This window comes from Cyprinus carpio, chromosome B7 (genome assembly GCF_018340385.1).
Source record: "Cyprinus carpio isolate SPL01 chromosome B7, ASM1834038v1, whole genome shotgun sequence".
NCBI lineage: Eukaryota > Metazoa > Chordata > Actinopteri > Cypriniformes > Cyprinidae > Cyprinus > Cyprinus carpio.
The window spans coordinates 42,305,735-42,328,695 of record NC_056603.1 but is presented as its reverse complement, the minus strand read 5'-3'; the positions used below and the strand labels follow the sequence as shown (position 1 = coordinate 42,328,695).

Below are 22,961 nucleotides of genomic sequence, written 5' to 3'. Positions count from 1 at the left end.
CTTTACTACAATATCAAAGGTTAAAATTAACAACACAGCCCAAATTATTAAGTTAAATTGCTATTTTAGTTTTAGACATAATAACACTTAAATAAAAACTGATTAGTCTAAAAACATTTATATTGCACAGAAGGCAGTTTTGATAATAACTTCATAATACATTTTTAATGTTAAAATTATGTTTCTTCTTACTTTTTGAATCATATACACTGAAATGGTGGCTGTCTTAACTTGTTTTCATGACAGATTTATTCATATACACATTAACTAAAACATCAATAACAGGATAAGAAAAATAAGAAATGTAATAAATTAACAATTTTTAAAAAACCAATATAGTGCATGTATCTATCAAAATGCTCCTCTCAAGTAATTTTTTCCTCGCTGACTATTAAGTTCACGGACATCGAATGCTTTTCTGAGGTAAACATAATGTGCCATATCGTTTACAAGGACATCTTTCAATACATTAAGTAATTACATATGGCATGACACTCACCGGCCACTTTATTAGGTGCACCTGTTCAATTGCTTGGTAACACAAATTGCTAATCAGACAATCACATGGCAACTCCGTGCATTTAAGCATCTAGATGTGGTGAAGACAACTTGCTGAAGTTCAAACCGAGCATCAGAATGGGGAAAAGAGGGGATTTAAGTGACTTTGAACATGGAATGGTTGTTGGTCCCATCTCTAGGGTTTACAGAGAATGGTCCGAAAAAGAGAAAATATCCAGTGAGCGGCAGTTGTGTGGACGAAAATGCCTTGTTGATGTCAGAGGTCAGAGGAGAATGGACAGACTGGTTAAAGATGATAGAAAGGCAATAGTAACTCAAATAACCACTCGTTACATCCAAGGTATGCAGAATACCATCTCTGAATGCACAACACATTGAACCCTGAAGCAGATGGGCTACAGCAGCAGAAGACCACTCCGGGTGCCGCTCCTGTCAGCTAAGAACAGGAAACGGAGGATACAATTTGCACAGACTCACCAAAATTGGACAACAGAAGATTGGAAAAATGTTGCCTGGTCTGATGAGTCTCGATTTCTGCTACGACATTCAGGGTCAGAATAACATGGATCCTTCCTGCCTTGTCTCAATGGTTCAGGCTGCTGGTGGTGGTGTAATGGTGTGGGGGATATTTTCTTGGCACACTTTGGGCCCCTTAGTACCAACTGAGCATCATTTAAACGCCACAGCCTACCTGAGTACTGTTGCTGGCCATGTCCCTCCCTTTATGACTACAGTGTACCCATCTTCTGATGGCTACTTCCAGCAGGATAATGCACCATGTCACAAAGCTAAAACATTTTTTTTCTTGAACATAAAAATGAGTTCACTTTACTCAGATGGCCTCCACAGTCACCAGATCTCAATCCAATAGAGCAGCTTTGGGATGTGGTGGAACGGGAGATTCTCATCATGGATGTGCAACCGACAAATCTGCAGCAACTGCGTGATGCTATCATGTCAATATGGACCAAAATCTCAGAGGAATGTTTCCAACACCTTGTTGAATCTATGCCATGAAGAATTAAGGCATTTCTGAAGGCAAAAGGGGGTCCAACCCGGAACTAGCAAGGTGTACCTAATAAAGTGGCCAGTGAGTGTATATATTTCTGTAAGCTGAGTTCAGATTATTTGACACAAAAAGTAGCAATTCACTGTTACAACCTTCTTGTCAAGGATAACACAATGAAGTTTCAATAACTTATTTCCATTGTGGTCCTTGCTTTAAAAAGAGAGAAGAAATCCTAGTCCAAAATAAACAGATCAACAATTCCTTATACATTTTAAGCCATCCTATCTAAGAACAATCTCTTCACCCTTATTCTAAAACCATCACAATTTGTTAATACCTTAATTTCTAATGGCAGCATATTCCATTCTTTTGCACCTGAATATTTAAACGACCTTTGACCATACAGTGTCCTGTATCTACATAAATTAATATCCATAATGCTCTGTCTTGTAAAATGACCATGTCTTACATTAACCCTAGAAAAATAAGAATTAAAATATACTGGAGCCCTATCATTAATGATTTTATGTACCAGTTTTAATTTCCGTAATAACAATCTTCTTTCGATTGGTAACCAACCAAACTGTTGAAAGTGTGCATTATCCACATGGCTAAAACAATGTAATCCTGAAACTAATCTTATCAATCTGTTCTGTTAATTTTTTTTAACTTTATCATCCAAGTTCTGGATAAATCAGTCATCCACGAACAACATACATAATCAAAATGGCACTGAACTGAGCCTGTAGCAAGTACCATTAAACTATCTCTATCCAAAAAACCTGCATATCTAGCTATAAATTTAATTCTAGCATTCACTTTTCCAAATACTTTCCTGGCCATACTAGCCCCACTTAAATTATTATCCAGAACACATCCAAGATAATTAACCAATGTTTTATTAGTTAGTTCATACCCATCAACTTTGACTACCAAATCATCCTCTTTACTCAATTTATGTTTGGACCCAAAAAGAATAGATTCTGTTTTTCCTAAATGTAATAAAAGCTTATTTTCCGACAGCCAATCTTTCACCTCAACTAACTCTTCACCTAGCTTTTCTTGAGTTTTATTAGTTTCCTTCTCAGAAGCCAATAAAGCAGCATCATCGGCATATAAGAACATATTACACTCACAAGCAGCCTGGATATCGATATATAATAAAAACAAAAGGAGACCAAATACACTACACTGTCGGACTATGTTGTAAACAGTTTTACTCTCAGAAAGCATCCCTCCAACTTCTACCCTTTGCTCTCTCCCTGATAAATACGAGACCAGCCATGATTTAACTATATCCGAAAAACCCATAGCTCCTACTTTGTCCAATTATATTAAATGGTTCACCGTATCAAAAGCTTTACTGCTTTACAGCTTTACTTAGCTGTACAGTTTCCTTTAACACCTTCTGATGTTCGTTCATGTTTATTTCGTGATACATTAAAGAGCATCAAAACCACATATATTGATTGAATTTCATAGTTAAATTGACAATTTAAAAAGCTGAGATTGTTTTATATCAAAAAGAAAGCACAAAGCTTATTTTGATTATTGGATAACAGGTGATACAATTGTTTTTTTTTTTTTTGTGAAGTTCACATTTCAACAACAACAAAAAAAATGGCACAAACTAAAAAAAAAAAAAAAAAAAAAAAAATCGATCTTGAGATTGAAGAATCAAGACCAGTACATTAGAATCAAAAAATCTGTATAGTCAACACCAGCCCAAAGTTTTGGCATCACAAATCTTGCAAAGTTTGCCAAATCTTGAATAATTTTTGGATGCCACATATTTGCATAGGTTTGTGTATGTGGCCTGTTTTGATTTGCTCACATTTATTGCCAATTTTACTGTGTGCATCACTTTGCATTGCTACGGCTTTCTATTTAAAATGCTTCATTTCAAGCCCACTGCTAAGAACTGTTATACAGTTGTGGTTTCTCAGCTCAACATTTGTCTTCATCCGTCAGCAGGGAGGAATTCACCTTGAGAAGTGTAAGACGATAGCTAAACTGACAAAGATGATGCACATACAGAAGTTAAGATTAATGGGGTTCAGGGGTTTTGATGTTGTGTCGGATGAAAGGAAAACAAGATTTGCCAGTTCCTCCACACAAAGATACCATACATACATTCCTTTGAAAAATCACAGATGGGCTCAAGCAGACATCTAGCACGCCTGTTTCTAATCACTCGCCAACATCCGGTCCTTAAGGAAGAAGCAGCAGTGTTTTCTTCAAGGGGTCACTTGTTTCCTTGTGGTCAGGGCTCATCTCACAAAGACACTTTTGTTTCAGTTGAACTACGGCTCATCTCTCAGCTCTGATAGGTTGGAACTGTGATTTCAAGAAATCTATCCTCCCTTCCACCTCTGTTATTTGTATCCAAAAATCTTTAACATTTACTTGATTACCAACTTTAAAGCAACAAAAAGTTACATAGAGCCAAACACAAGAGTGGCAGATCTGTTACTAGTAAACTATAAAACTATAAACACAGCATCCACTCCAATGATCAATGATTTAAGTAAAAGTGGTTTAAAAGCTATAAGTGTTTATCTTATTTAAGTAAATAAAGTACAGTAAATGTTGCATTCTCACCATATGTTACTAGGAGTTGCTACAGACATCCAAATCCACAAAATAATACATAGTAAATAAATATATAATAAAAAGTAAATATATATATACTTTCGACTTATTTTCGTACGGTTTCTTGCACAATGCTATGTTATGACCTCAAAACACTTTTGCAGTAATGCTTGATTTGTTTTACAAAATTAAAAATTAGCATCACATAACCAGCTGCATACGTACAGATTTTCTGGTGTAGTAAACTTGCTAGTTAGCGCACCTGGTACAACATTGCACTTGCAGCTCAAAACAGCTCAAAGCCTTGTATAAGGAAGCTAAAATGTCATAGCTGCTTCAGAAAAAGTTTTTATCTTGGGTTTGCTTTTGTTTACATTATCTGATAGCTTTAGTGTAGATGGTACATTATTTTCAAATGCAGCATTAACCTAGAAGCGCTACTCACTTACAGAGATAGTTCACCCAAAAACTAAAATTATACCGTTCCAATTATGTCGTTCCAAACCTGTAAGACCTTTGTTCATCTTTTACGAATTAAGATATTTTTGATGAAATCCCAGAGCTCTCTGATCCTCCCATAGACAGGAAGGATTCTAAGAGGATCAAGGCACAGAAACATAGCAAGGAGATAGTGTTAATACCATTGCTGTCTATAGGAGGATCAGAGAGCTCTCGGATTTCATCAAAAATATCTTCATTTGTGTTCTGAAGATGAACAAAGGTCTTACGTGTTTGGAACAACATGAAGGTGAGCAATTAATTATTTAATTTTCATTTTTTAGTGAACTATTCCTTTAACATTACATTTCCTAGCTTTTCTGATACATGCATTAACCGACGTAATAAAATGTTGCCACAGTCACATTTAACCATTTTGAAGAAAATTTAACATGCTTTCAGTGCCACCGACTGGGGATTTCACTGTGAAACTGCCGTGAAACGTGCTATAATCAATGCAATATCATGTTGCTAATTTGTAGCCACAAACAAGTTCTTGTTTAATGACACTGGTCTGTTTTTAATAAACCCACATCTGCAATGGGGGAAAAATTATATGGATTCTCTTGTGGACATGACACCTGAAAATTGCAGGAAAATCTACCCGTATTTCAGGTTTCGCAAAAATGTAGCCATTTGTTTATTAAAGACTTTCATGAAAATGTAACCAATTGGAACAGTTTAGAAAACTTCTGGAATAATAGAAAACATATATGTGTGTCTTTTCTATTTTCCTCAGCATTATCATCCAGATTCAATTTAAACCAGTAGCTGGGTAGCCTTTTCCCATGCCAGCCCAGCAGGACATCAGAGCACGCTGTGTGAAAGCTTCTGTCTTCATCAAAAGACACAGATGAACAATGCTGCATGCTATGGGTGTGCTCCGAACAATTCCTGTTGCTCTGCCTCGCTCAATACATCCACCATGTTCAGCATCAGCATTACCTCCAGCACTGAACCAGTCTTGTGAAAGACAAACAAATTAAAAGAAATAGAAGACAGAGAATGAAGTTGGACACATGTCTGAGTTCTCAGGACCCTGAATGACCTTATTATATATGAATCTTTTCCATTTTTTGTGCATCGCTCCCAGCAATGCATACGCTTATTTGCTGACACATAAGTTATTCAAATTCAAAACCTATAGATTATTTTGCCAAAATGTTAGAGTACAACAGAAGGAGTAGTTGTCACAAGTCAAAGACTAAAGAGGTATTTTTGTGTGAGAAAGGCTGCAAAGTTGCAGTGATTTGCAACAAAGTAATTATGGCATATTTTAAACAGAATAAAAAAATGCCAGAAAGATATTGGTCCTGTCTGTTCTGATAAAAAGTGATGTTTTAGCATGCAAGCATGTAGTTATGTTCCTGTAAACTGAATTTATCAGTGTCCCAATGTGTAGTGAGCCAGCGTCCCTTACCAGTGCTGAATTCATATAGAACATATACTGTTTCACACGGATTCACTTTTAAAGCGTGTGCATATGTTTGAAAAAGGCCTGATTAATAAACTAACTAAAATGTGTGGAGAAAGTGGCTTAATGATGCACATTAACATGTAAAAGAAAATGCCATATAAAATGACATATAAAAGGTCTTTCACATAAAAATAATTTCTTCATGCCTTAAAATGGCTTGAATGTAACACGACCCTCACCTCATTTAGTATACACAGACTCCTGAATATCCAAATTAGCCCCGCCTCCACTCAATCACACCCGCTCTACTTTAAAGGGTAACTAAACCCCTGGTCAGAGCCTGACTCCACCCACTGGCAATATTTGAAAAATGCTGAAAAGTAGCCAGAGCACAGCGGCGATAGAGGGGACAAACCGAGGGCGGGGCTGAGCGGGTGGGGCATGAACCCGAGACCCGCAGTAACGGATTGATTGACAGCTGCTGTCAGAGTCGCTAAAATGGAGAGTGACTGTAGTGACGCAAGTAGCTTTGCAACAGAGCGTTCATTTGAAGTAGAGTACTTTTCTCCCCCACCTTCACCTGAAGTGGAGGATGTTGAGGTGTCTGTGGACACAGGGCCAGGGCCTGAGCCATATCACTTTGAGCCGCTGGCTCAAACTGCGGTCTTAACTCCCACATCGCGATCGGCATCCGACGATGCTAGTGAAGCAGCCGCTACAGTGATTTTGACGGAACAAGATGGTTTTATACTGCCAAGGGCATGGTAGCTCGTACAAAGGGCGTGGTGAGCTGGAAACTGCATACGTCACCTGCCACCGCTTACGTCACGTACCCCCCAAACATCCAATAGGAAAAATCAACTGCAGTAGCCACAGTTCAACCTGAAGAGGGCAGCACCCAGACGTTTTTACACCATATATTGTAGAATTAAAACACTTTATACTCAAATGTCAAAAAAAGTTACTTGAATCAATGAACAGCACTAATAAAGCCCCATTCTTACAGATCTTTAACTAAAAAAAGTTGGTTTAGGGTTTAGTTACTCTTTAACTCAGTAACCTGTAGTAGTAAACACTACACAACGGCAAGTTGGATTCATTCAGCCAAATATGTTTGATACTGATTCCAAAGAAGAGCGAATTGTACAGAGTCGTCTACAAGTCCATGTATCAGAATGGAAATTCACCTACAACCTCAGGCACGTAATGCTAATCAATATCCTTAATCTCTGGCTGGACTACATTATCAAACAGCTATTAACGCTTTTCTAATGTTTCACAAATCATACTCCCATTCACCATCTTAGACAGATAGCTTCTAAAAGAAAATTCAGCATCCTTGGGTAGAAACGCTGGCCAATGATATGAAAAGCCCGGCCCATAAGTTGATTGGATTGGTTACAGCTTTGTGAATCCAGGGAAAAAAAGCTCTGTTTCAATCCACGTTTCTGAGAATGTCTTTGATGCAGTTTTGAGGAGAAAATGCTCAGCAATGGTGTCAACTGATGAATTTGCACATGGTTTGTCTTTAAGCATATTAAATACACCAGATAGACATGTCAACAGCATTTAAAACTTGATTTTCACTACAAGGGGTGGTGAAAAGCAGCTTTCTTACCGTGTTTATGTAAACTTACTCTGTGGAGTTCCCACAGTATTTCAAATGCATTTTAAGCATTTCTACTAGCACCTTCTGTAGCAAAGCATAGCCTCCCGCTAGGCCAGGCCTAATAGTCATTGCCATTGTCCTCGGTTAATGGCACACTATATCTTTTCTTTCCACCTAAAGCGTTTCTCTCAGTGCACAATAGAAGGGGGCCATGTGGCCAAATGAAACGTTTTTTGGGTGTTAGCAAGGGTTCGGTGAACTTGGAGGAAAAGTTCCTTTTCGATGGAGTACTAGGGTGCAGGGCTTTCATTATATAACTACTATTGGGGGGGGGGGTCACTTTTAGTGTAACTCACAAAATGAATTTAATGTCTTTGACTATGAAGATGGAACAATCATTAATTGTGCATATATTCAACACTGGACACTGAAATCCTTCTGGCTACTTAGTTTTTAGATCCTGCCATTGATGTTTATACATGAATAAAGGTTTGCCCCTTTGAACCAGTTCTTTGTGTGAAAAGCAGGATCATATTCCCATTGTGTATAAGATCATAAAACATTGAATCAGATGAAGCAGAAGATAACAAAACATACAAACAGAGGCTGATAATCAAGGGAGCTACAGACCATAATAAGGAACAAAGGGTGTGTAAACTTTTGAACTGACTTATCTGTGTAAAATTGGTTTACATTTCGTCTTGAGAAATATATGTAAACATCTGTCATGTGAAAGAGCTTATTCAGAACAGTACAAAATAAAAAAACAAAATGCAATTTGTGTATCTAAAGCACAATGACATGGTTTTATTTGACCTCTGCTCTTTACATGGCAAAGTCACATTTCGTGTTCATGTGCTACACAAAATTCAATCGCTAAATGAAAACACTAGATTGTGGAGTCAACCAATCAATACTGTTTTATTAAACACAGACTGCCATTTTTCTTCTTGAGAGAGAGAGAGAGAGAGAGAGAGAGAGAGAGAGAGAGAGAGAGAGAGAGACAAAGACACATAGAGAGAGAGTGAGAGAGAGAGAGAGAGAGAGAGAGAGAGAGAGAGAGAGAGAGACAAAGACACATAGAGAGAGAGAGTGAGAGTGAGAGAGAGAGAGAGAGAGAGAGAGAGAGAGAGAGTGAGTGTGTTTTAAATAGCCCAAATTATCAGCTGTTCGTATGGTGATGGCATTTGCTCAGAAAAGTATCTGTCATAAGAATTCCTTCAACAAGGTCACGCATGCTTTTAATAGAGTGCATGTAGCCAAGACTAAAGATCACAACTTAATAAAGCTGCATGCAGCAATTTTTCTAATGTATTATTCTATGAAAACAGTCAGTCACTGATTTCTCTGTAAACACTACGTCTGAAAGCTTCATGACGCTTCCAGATCAACTTGCTCCATCAATATTTTCACCAAATCTTTTACATTCTCAATTCGTTCTCTGCGACTTCTCACTTTATTCCTCTCACAATATTCTTGCAAATATTCTTGCAATATCAATATTTGCACTTGCAAACAGCAGAGATTAATGCATTAAACAATACAAAAAGGCTTTATGGATCTGATCTCAATTTATTTACTTTTTTTTGTGCTGACCTTCAATGAGCAAACTAAACCATAAAAATAACCTGCCTTTAGTTAACAATGTTTGTTTAATTAGACTGATGAATATTAATTTTGCTCTTGGTGTGCCTCCATAAAGCACATGGCATTAAAATTTCTAAACACGCACACAAAAATATTTTCATCTGAATTAGGCAATATTACATTAATACTCAATATTGATGGAAATAATTTTTAACAACTTTTTTCCAATCATGCCACTCTGCTATGCATCTACGATGTCTGGTGGTTTTAGCACCACAATTTCTTACTAGGTATAAGGCAGCACAATTTGGGGAAAATAATCTACTACTACTATTATTATCACTCCTACTTCTGCTAGGATTAAACAAATATAAAAAATATTAAAATTATTACAATTACTAAATCAAAACAAAATACTACTGTAACACTTCACTGTAAAATAAACTTTGAGTATAAGAAAAATACAACAACAATAATAACAATTTTATTTTACACTACAATGAAATTTACAATAATAATATTGATGGCTTGATTTCTTCATGTTCAAACATTACACTAAACTTTTATTTTGAATAGTGAACTTTAATTTTCAGATCACAAGCTGCTCACGTGTAAATGACCGCAGTGCCACGCTTCACTCTGAAACATGCAGCGCACACATCGGTTTAATGAAATCACAACCTTTACAATTTGATAATCTCACTTCCGGTTTAATTACGTTTAACCGCGGAGCCCTACGAGGTTGCTATCTATCTGTCTGATGTAAAATATATCACACAATCAGACAGACTGTTATAATCTAAAACAATCTAAGTGTTTTTTTCTAAGTGATTAATTGCAATGTTGTACACAAGATTCTGTTAGCATCTAATATCGATGAACATATTTCATGCAAAGTGTCCGCTTAAAAAATAATCTACTAGTTATCAAGTAAAACTCACTACTTGCTCATTCCAGTGTGAAGGAGATTCCTGGGGACCTTTTGATTTTGTCAGCCTTGATGAGTGAACCCACAGCTTTTCCCACAAGCCTTTACTGGGGAGGGTTTGTCCCACAATGCTCGGCAGGGGTGCGAGGGGCCCAACAAAAGCACCATAGGCAGAATGAGCTGCAGTTAAAAGTAGAAGAGAGTCGTGAAACTCACACTTTCTTATCCCTCTTTTCAGCGTCCCTCCATCCCCCCCACCCTGCAGAAAACCTGAGCCACAGAAAAGGGGTAAAAGGAGGAAGCAAAAAGAAAGAGGCTGATTGATTGAAAGCTGTAGGTAGGAAATGCTTGGATCTCATACCAAAACACTAACAAAGCCAGTTCGCCACAGGACTCAGAAACAGCTTAGCACTCCTGAAAGGTATTTCACTCACATATGCGCACAAAAAAAGAATTTTAACATCTAGGAGCGATGATGAATCAACAATGTACAATTTACCGGAAACTACAAAGGTACCCAATGCGAACTCAAAATGGTGCGTTCACACATATATATCGTGAATCACTAAACAACAGAGTTATAAAGCCAGTGCTACTTCTCATGAAAATGTCACCGCATTTCAAAAGACATTTAACCGCAGTGAATGGATTAGGTTTCATGTTAGCATGATGAAATTAGAAAAGTGACACCAAGATTACACAAAACCTTTGTGTTCATGTTCCCCGTCAGCATGAAACAGTGGCTATTAAAGTCATTATACGGCCCGTTCTCTAGAAAGAAACACCACTGAAGTCCAACTCTCTCAAAACTGAGGTGGTTGATGGATCAGTAACAAGACAGAAGTTGGTTCCCCTCGCAAGTAGACTTGACAATATTTTGTTAGATGTCACATCTTTCGGCTGTGTTCGCAGTGTTTAAGTCTAAATATGGGAGGAAAAAATGATCCTTACACAAATCTATTGTATGGCCTTGAGTATATATAGTGCACGAGTTATGTGAGGAACTTTTATGATGATATTTTAGTTGTTCTAAAGCTTGACAGCTCCAGTTCTCATTAACTGTCATTATATGGAAAAGAATGGAAAGTATATGACCTAAAAACTCAATTTTAGTGGTCCACAGGAGCAGGAAAGTCATATGGGTTTGGAGACAACATGATAACAAGGACAAAACTTTCATTTTCGGCTGAACTAATCCGTTAGGAATATGATTGGTTTTTGCAGTGTGTTTGTGAACTCATGAGTCAAGCCAAGCTTATTATAGCCATTCGTCTCAAGCTCCTGCTTCCTGTGTCTCTCTAATGTGGCGGGGCAAGAGAGATAAACTGTCCCCGGGAGAAGGATAATAAGGTCCATTTGAATTAAACTGCTATTGTCAGTGAAAGATTTAGAAGATTAGACATTTTGGGTTTGTGGGTCCAGATTTTATACATTTTTATGCACCTTTTCCCCACATTTAAATATTTAAGACTTACAGAAAGTGATTTTGGAAAATATGATTGAAAATCTACACTCACATGAGATGAAGACTGCAGCGTGCCATGGTAACTGGCACTGAGATCAAAGCTGGATTTATCTCAGTAACCATCTGATTTTCTACAATAACACTGCTGTAGCTGAAAGATTGCATGTGATTCTGCATGCACACTCTAAAAAAATAAAATAAACAAATAACCAAATAATTAATTGGCTTTGTAAATGTCACAATAATAAATATCTATACTACCTTAATAAATTCTCTGAATATCACTTAAGTGATTGTTTGGGCTGAACATAAAGATCTAAAAATCCAAGTTAATTTGGTTTAACATGTACATCTACTATAATATAGTCATGATAATAAACTAGTATTTGACTACATATTGCATTGTTAAAATACACTTGATACTGTGTAAAATTTCTAAATATGTGAGAATGGAGTAATTAGTTTCAAGAAATACAATTATTACTCATTCAATATATCAATATTTTATTTTTAATAATAACTTAAAAATTTCAGTATGTTGAAAAATTAACAAATCACACACATAGAGGGAAATCAGGTTTTCCCAGCATATATGATTTGTTTAATGTTCTGTTATGTAGCTTTAATTTAATTTATTAGTGTTCATTTATTTTATTTAACTGGATAAATTATGACATCTTTTTATATTTTATGTGATGTCATGATTTGATAAAAACAAAGGTTTATTATTGTATGTTTCTGTGGCATTTCCTTTATTGTATACCTTTTAAATTCGCTTATTGAAAGAACAACAGCAGCAGCAGCATTTGAAACATTTATTTGGTACTTGCTTCCTATCTTTACTCTTTCCTTTCATTTTTTTCATGGCTTTGGAAAACTTGCATCTGATGTTTCTCTTTGTTGCTTTTTGCATAACTCCAGTACCGAGCTTCGTTGCAATTTTTTTCTAGGAATTAAATGCTTTCTCTGAATCTTTAAAGTCTCTCTGCGAGCGATCGTACAGGTGCGGATATATCTGTGCCAGCTCAGCTATTCGACACAGTGTATTCATGTTGCTAGTGACTTGATGTTGTTCTCTTGCCGCCTGCCTTCTGTTGAATGAGAAACATTCCCAGGACATTTTTTTTTTATATAAAAATCTCACGTCAAAGAAGGTGGAGTTCCAGAACACACCCACCGATTGCGTAATTGCCACAGACCAATGGAAATTCAAAGTTGTTTAGGAGCCAAAATGAACTTCCCCAGAAAGTGCGCTTTGGTCAGCTGTTTCGAAGGGTAGAAACAAACTCAAAATGAACTTCGTTTCGGCCTGATTTTGTTCGAAATGACGTCATATCAGTTCGTTCTTCGATTTAATTTGAAGTATATCGAGGCCTTAAGTAGTGAAAAAGCAGTATTCAAACACCACACAAATGTCAGTTTTTTACTGACTTCCACCTGTCATACAACTACAAAAGGCCCTTGCTGGCTCAGAGAAACACACTTTAAAACAGCAGAATGGAAGCTGTATTTGCGAAGGCTCTTGGGGCCCCTGATTGATAGACCTGTCAAAGACCAACAGTCCTGCTAGGAGCGCATGTGTCATTTTGCTCTAGACACAAGAGCAAAGGAAATAAAGCTCTGATCATATTTGCAGAAGAACAAAAGTAGACAGGCCGTGCGTCCTTTAGACAGGCAGTGCTAAAACAGAGAGCGAGTTCAAGTGAGTCCCCGAGGGACTGATGGCTATTGACTGGGCACAGCTGATGGGTCAGCGGAGAAAAGAAAGGGGGAAGGGGTTCCCCAAGAGAGCTGAAGATCAGACAATGGTTCAAGGAACATGCATTAGGCCAGACTCTCCAAACAGCTGCTGTGGACCTTATGAGAAGACGGGGATGAGGGAAAAAGTCATAACAGATACCAAGACAAGCATATAAGCATTACGAAAAAAAGAAAAAAATGACTAGGCAAACCAAACTTTTTTGTATTCACCACATTACTTTTACATCAAATCTCCATTGTGAATGAAAATCGCTAACTACATATTCTCACATTTAATCAGGCAGTAAATCACGATCAATAAACATCTGCAAGTAGCGCTGTAAACACGGTAAATCAGTTAAATTTACAGTAAACAAACAAACAAACAAAAAATCAGCAGGCTGTGGTTGCCAGAAATGTACAAGAATACAAATGTATTTTTTTATGGTTTAAAAAAAACAACAACAAAAGAAAGTAGATTCATTAACTAAAAATAATGTTAATACACAAAATGACTCAAATCTGCTTTTTTGCCTTTATAATACACTGACAACAACCTTAAACACACAGGTGGTAAAGAAAAAAAACACATGATGAATCAAAAATTTATTTATTATAAGCGGAGGAAAATACCAATATATACACAACACCATCATGGAAACACTAAAATAATGCAAAAAACATTAACTCAACAACATAAGATATAACATAAAACCCTTATTTACATAATCAGAAAAAAATAAACTACAGGCTGACCGATAGTGGATTTTACCGCACTGTCCAATAACTGATTAAGTAACCGATAGTTTTTAAAATGGACACTGCATGAAAAAAAAAACATGACACTCCAAGCAAAATAGTGCTGAACTTTATTGCAAGAATAAAAAAAGTACCGAACAATGAAAATGTACTGAGCTTTTTAAATATAGATATATTAATTATACCTTGATTATTCATATTAGTTCATAGTACATTATTGTTAACAGACTTTAAAACGTAAAAATGTATTAGTAAATGTTGAAATGATGTTGAACAGTGAGCAATACAGCATTTTTTGGATGGCACAACATCCGACTGATAACCGTTTTTGCCATTAACTGATTGTTTCAGAAATCGATTATCGGTGCAGATAAATCGGTCGACCTTTAGAAGAGACAGTAATTTCAATGAAAATCCATCAAATGTCAATTTATTTTTATTCATTGTAAACTCTAAAACAACTTTTCCACTTCCACAAACTGTCAAATTAACAGTATTTTAAAATGTACCATCAGTTTTTCACTGTATGAAGTAAACTTACTGTTAAACAATGAACAGGCTTTTACCGCAACATTTTTAGTTTTTAACCATCAAAATTACAATAATCAAAAATCGTAATACAGTATGGATTGTATGACAGTATAAAATTAAATCCAGCATGAAATTAAAATCTTAGAAGGTTTACACTGCATATAAAGACTTATTAATCTGTGGTTATGCTTCATTTAATGTTTTATTCATTTTTGACCTTTTCATGTTTAATCAAAATGTCATAATTCAATCTTTCTGTGAAAATGGAACACTTCTCTCTAGTGACAAATGCAGGGATTCTCAAATCATTTAGTTGCGTGGACGGTTCCTAAACGGCTGAAAGTATAAAACTAGGGCTGCAACTAACGATTATTTTGATAATCGATTAATCAGTCGATTATTTTTACGATTAATCGATGAATCGGTTTATGTACTTATATTTTAGTAAATTATTAACAATGGGTCTTTATCACTCAACATAGACTTTTTAGAGATTTTAACCATTTTGCATTGTCATATCCTCATCAAAAACATACCTGGAGTTGTGTTTTATTATGTGTTAGTTATCCTTTGTCAAACTCTTCTGCAATCAAAACATTGACCCATACATACTTTAGCAAATTTCACAAGGAGATTTCAAATAATGTTTTCACCATGGCAGTCCTTAGGGCTCCTAAAGTAGTTTAACATCCCGAACAAAGCTTATTAAGGAATCTTTCAGAACATATTTTCACGAAGAATAAGAATAAAAATTTTTTCCTGTAAACACACAGCTTATACCTGGGAAACAGCTTTATAGCTTATGCTGTGAAATTGTAAATTGTATCCTTCGAATAAAGTGCCAATGGCATGAAACCTGAATGGAACTCACATTTTAAAGTAAAATTTAAAGTAAAATCCATCAGAAGGTTGTCCAGAAAAAAAATTGGACACACACAAAAAACCTGCTGTGTGAAAAAGAGCAGTGAATAAGTTACTTATTATACATTTAAACATTTACCTCTCTCATTCAGTCATAATTAGGCTGCAAGACTGAATTATGAACTGGTGAACGACAAACTTATCACAGAACATGTGTGGTAAGCTTTAAATGTTAATTGTTAAAAAGCAATGTTATCAGCTTTTACGACTAAACATTTGCAAACAACATTGTACTGCAGAATCTGCACAAATAAAAGTCTTTGCACACTGTGATTTTCATCGGATTTAAATATGTAGTGGTCCTTATAACAGTGCAAAATTCAAAAATGTAATAAAGCGATAAAATGTTAAACCAAACAGCTTATGCCTGAATTGACAGGAATTCGACTATCTGTGGGAAATGAGGCAGAACACTATTCACTCATTATTTGAGAAAAAACTTTGCATTGCTAAAAGGTCAACATCATGTCCAAATGTTCAGGGCTTAGGCTTGCTCTCTTTTTAGAGGATATGTTTCCTGCCGCAGAAAACAGCCGCAGTTTACAGGTTACTCTTCTTTTTTGAAGGATCAAAGTAAAGTGCTCCCACACTTTGGATGACTTCGTTCGATTAGTTTTATCTTCCGCTTTTTTCTTTTTCTTTCTCGAGCTTACTCCACTGCCACCTGCCTCACCCATCACGCTGAATGCTGCAGAGACGCTGTGCAGGAAGCACGTGACATAAAACCATAGACAGTAAAAGAAATGGACACAGCGACCCCATTGGAACTCAATTGAGACAAGTGAAGCCCGTTTTTAGCGATTTTTAGAACTTCCGTTTCTGACGCGCAGACTCAAACTGAGCTTGATGACGTCAGCAACCTGTCTGACAGATGTAAACCTTCTAGTAGCTGTGCGTACAAACTGCCATCGTTAATCTTGCAGAGACGGCGAGTTTGAGCGGGGAGTTCTTTGGCGTGAGTGAGCAGGAGTAAGTATTCTGATTAATTATTTTGTATAGTATTTTAAAATGTAACGCCAGTACGCCATTGTCTTGACGTCTCCCCGATTGCCTGCGAGCTTCTCCTCCTGTCTGTACGGTAATTTCTCTACTGTGCGACAGAGAGTCGAGTGCTTATGACGCAATCGTTAGCCTATTTTTACAAAAACTGTTTCTACGGGGCCATAATGTAACATAGAAGGTAATGGAGCCCTTTATACATTGTCGTGTATCTTTAGAAATAAATAATGGACAAATGGAGTCTTTAAATGCCTCAGATGTAAAGTTATTCGCTGTCAAAGTGACACAAAAATGAATGGGAGTCAATGGGATGCTAACGCAAGTGAAGTTCTGCTACAAGATGGCGGCACGCGGCCGACTTCAACTTCCTGTCGACTTCCTTGCCCCCTGCATAAAACGAGGCCAGCTATTGGCTAGTCGCTACTTCTCCTGCTGTACTGGCTGAGTAAAACCTCCGGTGGCTCATTACTGCCACACTTTGGTCACCGCAGATTTAAAATATGCACGAAATGAGCCGCTTACGGCAAATAAAAATTATTTAGCAACGAATCGATGACTAAATTAGTTGACAATTCTTTCAGTGTAACAATATACATTTAAAATACAAACCATACTCAATTCACCATATAAAACATACTGGAAATATAACAGTTTGCAGTTCTCACGTCAACAGTAGTTGCTAACAACTTACAATAAGAGTCAGTGAAAAGTTACACCAGTTTCAAGTCACCAGTTCAATATAAACTTGAATGAGGGGGAGGCATGCAAGTTTTGTATGGTTTCTGTAAAAAGGTTAGTTATTTAAGACTACTTTATTCACTGGATATGCTTTAGACCAGTAAAACATCCACTTTTGGACATCATTGCCTTTATTAGGTGCTTTAAAAATATACAACAATATTATTATTCAATTGAATAAACCATATATATGCATTTATGTTTAAGAGTGTATTTTCAGCTGCCAGGATAACAGTGTTGCATATTAGTGATGACAAAATGTACAATATGTAACCACAGGTACCACATTGAGATGTTCCTGTGTACTACCAGTATTGCAGATACGTGTATCATATATATTTTACATCTTAGTATCAACTTAGTATCGAAGCAACAGTACTTTTTGTACTTTTGACATCAGCTTTAGTTTTCGCAAGTTGGAGTCGATTTTACGCCGAGTTTTCTTTCCTTACTGACTGTGTCCAATGTTCAGAGGTCGCATTAAGAGATCGCTCCAGACATATGGAAACAGATGGCTACTGACCGGGATATAAAGGCTGTGATGTGTGAGACAGACTACATTAATCCCCCACCTTCATTTGACTGGAATACAGAAAAGGACAGAGCAGCAGAGTCTCGTACATACAAATAAGTTCTTCCTCCAGCAGGGAGCCGCATTTCAAATTCTGCCAGATAAGCACTATGACCCAGATTTGCCATGATGTCCTGTCATCCGCAGCCTCCTCGTGTCTGGACAAGGCCATGCTCATGAAAAAATTATCAGAGTAGCGGCGGCATACTTAAACAGCTCCGCCGGGATGCGGGGGCATTTTGAAAAATGTCCAGAGGCCATTAGAGAACATGGCTTAAGTGAATGATTGACCTCCTGTGGGAGAAAACCATCAGAGACACACTCCCTTTAAACAAACAAGAGGAGAAAACAAGCCTTCTGACCCACGTATCGATACTTGGGAAGTAGTAGTACACTGTAGCATACTTTTTAATTACAGTAATAATATACTTTAAAATAGAATGCTGAATGTAATGTTTTCGGACAATTGCATGTTAACTGCAATTAAATGAAAAAGCATTATAGTTTACTTTGAATGTATTAAAATGCAATTAGATAAACTTTACAGTATATTTTAAGTCGGACTTATGTACACCTTCATATGCAATTTGTATTGTCTTTGAAATACGGTTAAAGTACTGTGGAATGCATTTATAATAAACTACAATATATTTTAATGTCATTGTCATGCATTTCAATGTGTTTGTAATTACACATTTGCAATGAAGTTGTCATTTAAAATACATTAGCTTTAAATTAAATATAGTAAAACACTACATGTAAAATCCATGTACTTTACATGTGCTTTAGTATGTTAGGCAACACATCAAAATAAGTCTACTTTTTTTATTTGAAATATAACTTAATTCGACATCATTACAATGTGCATTTTTTAAAAGTGTACTTAAGTGTGCTAAGAAACATATTAACGAAAGTGTACTTTAAGTACACATAAGTGGCCTTTTATTTCATTAGGTACTGTATTTAAAAAAATATACTTTTACATTTTGAAGTACACTACAAGTGCACATTCAATACAATTAAGCACACTTCTTTTTGCACAAGGAAATCAATGAATAATCGACACCGTGCGTAAGGATCATTTTGAAATAACATTGTTGAAAAGAAATGACCATCAACCAACATCTTATCAGAATACAAATCCAAGTCTTGATAGTCAGAGAAATAATGCAATAATACACTGAAAAGTCATGGGACTCTGGACAGAAGCCAAAGGCAATCCACCCATTATCACTATTGAGGGCTTCTTTCTTTTCTTTTTTTTTTTTTTAAGTCTTATCTTGCATGCTGGGAACTTAGTCCTATAAATGAATTCACTGTGGAGAAGCCAAAGGGTTTGTTTGATCTTAGCGCTATTCTACAAAATCATGTGACTCCTGACACAAGGCCCTCATTTGCACTCTATTCATCGCTTGCTGCTGCTGCTCAACACTGTTAGCAGAGTAATTCTACCAGCGGCTCACAAGGTAATAACCTAATGGGTAAACAGTCACAAAACAGGCTCTCGAACATAGACGTCTACTTTATCATAGTTGTCCTTTACCCAAACCCAACATTTAACAGAGACCCTGTGTTTAAACATTTTTATTATTTTTGTCTACAAACTACACCGGTGATGTACAGTAAAAAAAGCACAAGTAATATACTGTACACACTAAACAAAGGATTTACTCAGGAACATAACATTTAGATGCAAAATTATTTATTTTTTCATCTAAATGTAGTGAAGTAAAAGTCAACAAACACAAACATAAAGTACAGTAAAGAATGTATTTTTTTTACTATAACCTCTGCCATAGTTTGTCGATTTTCTTCCTAATAAAATTATAATTAAATTAAAACAATTGAGCAAATCAGATACTGTCATCACCGTCCTGCATGTAGACTAATTTTTTCTTCTGTTATTTTTATTCATTTATCTATTTGTTTGTTTGTTTTTGGAAAATGTAACAAAAGAGTCTGCAGAAATGTATCTGTGTAATGGTATGTATTTTTTCTCCAAAAGCTTTTACAAGGTTTGCCTTAAAAACAACAAAAAAAAAAAATTTAAGCTACATGCAGGACAATGACAACAACATCCGATTTGCTCCAAATCGTTTGTATTTTAACAGTTTTATTCTGTGAGGGGAGGAGGGTCTACAAACTATGACTTAAGTATATAATAATAAAAGTACAAAAACTTTACTGTACTCAACTGGATTTTTACAATATTTATATTTTACTGAAATTTAAACTACTACATACATATAAAAAAATTAAATAATATTAAAAAAATACTTTTACACCGATACATTCCTCACACTCTTTTGTTACATTTGCCACAAAAACAAAACAAAAAAAAATAAAACAAAACAAAAAATCCTGGCTAAAAGGATGATGGTGAAAACTTGATTTACTCCAAATCATTTAAATTGTAAATTTATTATAATTTTGTGAGAAAAGAAAAACTTCAAAGCAAATATGGTTGCAACTTTCATTGTACAGACAAGTACAGCTGGTGTGTTTTATTAGCCATATTGAACTGGTTTCTTGTTTTGTTCTGGTGTGTTTAAACAAAAAAATAAAAAACAAATAAACACTCACAATTAAAGCAAAGTACCTGTTTAAATAAATGAGGACACAAAAGAGTGCATTTCATGTTCTCTTTTCTCTGCTCAACTGTCATGTGCATGACTCTTTCTTTACTCTTAGTATTCACAGTCATGCAAGCAAATAAAAAGAACCACAATCATGATCAAACCAAATGATATACCATGAATAATCAACAACAGAAGAGTAGCTGTGTATTGAAAACTGCACTTTACTGGCCTGAACTATTCATTTCACCATTTAATAATCTATTATATTAACTATACTAAATTATGCATAATTACAAGCAACTAAACCAAACCCAATTTGTACATTGTTAAATATTATTCCTATGTAACCCTATATTTTGTTAATAAACTGTACTTGAAGATTATAAACTATTAAAATGTAAATTACAACTCTGTACTTAAAGAGTCCAAAAATAACTCTTAAGCACTCTAAATACATTTAATATAAATATAATACATTTTCATTTAGTTGTTATTAACATTCTTAACAACTGAAGTTGTTGAGACTTAATGCCAAATTAAGTGTACTTAGTCAAAAAGCACCTCTAAGTTCAACTAAATGCAATTCATATGTAAACTACAATACATTTCTATTTAATGCAATTACATGTATGAAAGCATTCATTTAAGTTTGCACTTAAGCGTTAAAGATCACTTAACATGCTTGTTTGATTGTGCACTTTAAGTGTACTTCAAATCTTCAAATTAAATCACATGCGTGTGTGTGTGTGTGTGTTTAAATGTACTTGCAGATAATATAATATAGGCTATTAATGAAATAAAAGCCACTTAAGTGTGCTTGGAGACAAAAAAAGCACTCTTAATTTCAACTTACTGCATTTAATATAAATGTAAACAATAATACATTTTCATATAATGCAATTAACATGCAATTACATGTCTGAAGACTGCATTCAGTTTGCACTTAAGCTTTAAAGATAACTTAACATGCGGTTTTGAATGTTCATTTCAAGTGTTTTTAAAATTTTAAGTGTGTGTGTGAATGTTCTTGCAGATAATATGTTAAATTAAATAAAAGCAACTTAAGTGTGCCTGGAGTCAAAAAACACTCTTAATTTCAACTAACTGCATTTAATATAAATGTAAACTATAATATATTTCCACTGAATGCAATTAACATGCAATTACATGTCTGAAAACACCGCATTCAGTTTGTACTTAAGCTTTAAAGATCATTTAGTATACCCTACAATTATTATCACCAAAATGAGGAAGTGCTGCACAATATGAATTCCAAAAAATGCAATGTATTGAGATACAATCTAGAAAATATATAATAAATACCATGGCAACGGAGCAGAAACACTAATTTTAGAGGGTTTTAGAATAATTAGAAATAAAAGTATAACCCTCTTTTTGTATGTCAGACTGTGTGGGAAGAGTTCAAAGAATACCACATAAAAAGCGAGGGTGGGTGGAAGTAAGGGCAAGCTGCCAATGGAAAATATCTGACCATTGACTATGAAGCCAGGCACCAAATGAGCCATTTTTTTCTGTCCGCTGCCACGACTGCCCAGCAACTGGACCGCGCCATGCACCTGTCTCACACACACAGGACAGAGTCTGTGGACGCATATGCAGTAAGGTCTGTGCATGTCAAACAGCAAGCCTGACAAACACAAACCCGCAGAGATAAAAGTGTGCACACACTGCTCTAAAGCCACGGCACCTGTCAAGACTGTAACTGAAGGCTTACGTATGGGACTAACTGAGGAACACTGACACATTCACAGCATTCCAGCCCAAATCCCCATGAATCACTATGAAACCTGGAGGACACATACAGTATCCCGACACTGAGCACTGGAGACTAGAGGTGCCACGACACCTTCATTTAGTCTCACATTAATACAGCAGCTGAAGGATCGCCATGCCAAGTAGTATCACCATGCCATGCGTACCGCTTGTTTGGAAGAGCCAGGGTCTGTTCTCTATTAATTCAATGCAGTTTGCATAGCTTGTTACTACTGTACACTGAAGACATATGGGAAAAATGATCATACAGAAGTTGCTAGTAATTGAATAAATAATTAAGAAGAAATGACAAGTAAGACACTGAATTAAATGTGAAATCTTAGTATTTTCTTGTAAAGTAACTCTAGTAATCTTTGTATTATTTTACCTTTTAGTTCTTTCAAATAAATAATATAAAATTGCATAAATTATTCTTGAACTTAAGTTTTTAATTACAGTAGATGTTACATTTTGATGTTTAATCCAATATTGTTTTATATAGAAATAAAACTAATTAAATTACAGAGTAATTTAATTACATTACAGTGATTAATTACCTAGTAATGCATTACACTCAATTGATCATATTTTGATGTGCATTTGATGTGACTTTAGCTAGAGGTGGGAAATTATTTAAAAATCATGAATCCCAAGTGCAAATTTGCTCCTCTCAAGAACATATTGTGAAATTAAGGCCACAACACAAATGGGTTTGTAGCCTGAGAT

General features: G+C 35.6%; 1 protein-coding gene across 3 annotated transcripts in view; it reads right to left on the bottom strand.

Annotated features, from left to right (window-relative positions):
• LOC109092228 (low-density lipoprotein receptor-related protein 4) overlaps nucleotides 1-22,961 on the bottom strand; it is a 93,104-nt gene that overhangs the window by 60,595 nt on the left and 9,548 nt on the right. The window lies entirely within an intron of this gene.